The sequence below is a fragment of the Protobothrops mucrosquamatus genome, unplaced genomic scaffold (assembly GCF_001527695.2).
Source record: "Protobothrops mucrosquamatus isolate PMUCROS unplaced genomic scaffold, P.Mucros_1.0 scaffold_292, whole genome shotgun sequence".
Classification (NCBI taxonomy): Eukaryota; Metazoa; Chordata; class Lepidosauria; order Squamata; family Viperidae; genus Protobothrops; species Protobothrops mucrosquamatus.
In genome coordinates this window covers 106,346-108,557 of record NW_015386368.1, presented here as the reverse complement: position 1 = coordinate 108,557, position 2,212 = coordinate 106,346, and positions in this window count along the sequence as shown.

The window sequence follows — 2,212 nt, the reverse complement described above, 5'->3', positions numbered from 1 at the left end:
AAACACATATGATGTCGCAGTTGCGACTGCTAAGCCTGTGGATGGCTCTAGTTTGAGCAGATACAGGCAAAAGATTCCTTTCTCCCATATTTGGGCCAACAGGGTGCACCAAACTCAAGATATATATATACATATATATATACATACATACACATACATATACACACACACACTTTATCAAGTAGACTCCCAATTGTGTAGGCCAGGGGTCTTCAAACGTGGCCCTTTTAGGACTTGCGGACTTCAACTCCCAGAATCCCTCAGCCAGGCACGTGAATTCTGGGAGTTGAAGTCCACAAATCCTAAAAGGGCCAAGTTTGAAGACCCTCTGGTGTAGGCCATCCAAAAATGTGCTCGTTTCTTATTAAATGTGACACTTTTCACTTTGAAATAGGATCACAACATAATCTGCTTTTAAGTGCTTTCCAAAGCTAGCTTGCTATAAAGAAGGAATGAAGGCGCCACAAATTTTATCTGCCTCTTATAAGCTTTTGCTGACCCCCAAATTCTTTGAATGCATCAAAGCAAATACATGTAGTCAGTTTGCTTTGATGCACAGGGACGAAATCAGATTAATCCCACTCACTTGAGCTCTCTGTATGTCCTGGCAAATAGATAAAAGTGTGGATTTTTCTTTAAAACCAGAACAAAGCAACATGCTTCTCCTTCCTATTATGTGGTGCATAAATAATATGCAGCAGCTTTTATTTAAATGTTCTGTCTTATCCAAAGACTTAAGTCCTTCGTGAATACAGAAATTTTAAAAATGCAAGAGACTTAACCATCGTAGTAGAATAGGAGATATCTAGTTTTATCACATTCTGGCCTCAGGACAAGTCAGATACAGCAAGTCACACACACACCCCACTGCAGTAATTTCTTGAATATTTTAGGTGGGACTTTGCAGTCAACTACCCTCAGTTATCACTTCTAGGTGCATAACACATTCAAGTGTGCAAGGAGCAGGGCTGTGGGGAAGAGATGGGAGGACAACCACAGGTGAGTCAAAATGTGGAGGTTCGTGAGGATATTAGTGAAACGATAAAACACCGACTTTGTGCATTTAATTCACCAAGGAGTCAGTAGCCAGGCAGATGGTCTGCTAATGGCGAGAGAGATATGAGATATTTCTCTTGCTTTGGGCAATTTCTGGCTCCTCTCTCTTGTGCATAGAAAACAACACCTTTCGCGAACAAAAGATTTACCAAACCGCTACTATTTCGAATGGCAGGGCTTATGGGGAAGAAAACGGTCGAGAAACACAAGGACAAACTTTTGGGATAGTGTCTCTTGAGCCTGATAATTTCAATTCTCAAAACTCCTTATCCTTTTGCGATGGGGCAATATTTCACAACAGCTGCCGCTGCTGCTTAGAAGACATTTTTAAATAAGAGACCTTCATGCACTGGAGGTCATAAGATCACAGCCCTGGTGTGAATCCTGCTCCCCCAACTGGACAGCCATTAAGCAGAGATACACTTTGATTTGTTGGATGGGTTGTGCAAGGCGAGTTGCGGTTTCAGAGATACAACGCAGGCGATCAACACAACTGGGTCTACTACAGGAATATTGCCAATCCATCGGCTTCTTCTGCTGATGTTAAATCAGGTACAGCCCTGACTCTGAGGGTCAACGTGAAAAAACTATGCAGGCTGCTGTTCTCCAAAGGATTTAAGTATGTGACTCCTTTTATTTTTGTATCATCACAAAACCTTGGAAGATGATTGTACCATCCCAAAATCTCAGACCTTGGAGTGGCTGAACAAGGGAGGATTTATATCCAAGGAACAAATTGCAGAATTGTATCTGGGGGAAATTCAGTAGGGAGAGAGAGGGGTAGGGAGGCAAACAGCACATAGTACGACAGGTTAAGATTTGTCCCAGAGGAAAAAAAAATCACAGCTTCATCGCCCATTATTGCAAATTTCCTACCAGGGAGAGCAATTAATTTGCCTCCAGAAGTTGTGGGTGCTCCGACGCTGGAGGTTTTAAAGGAGACTGGACAATCCATTTGTCTGAAAGGGTAGAGGGTCTCCTTCTCCAACAGGACGTTGGACTAGAAGACCTCTAAGGTCCCTTCCAATTCAGTTATTCTCTTAAGGATAGATTTATTCCCCCCCAATAAAGCCAGGAAGGGCTAAGGCGGGCAGCCTTCGAACGGGATTGGTTAACCCTCCCCCCCCCTTCCCCAAGGACACCAAACCAGCCGGCG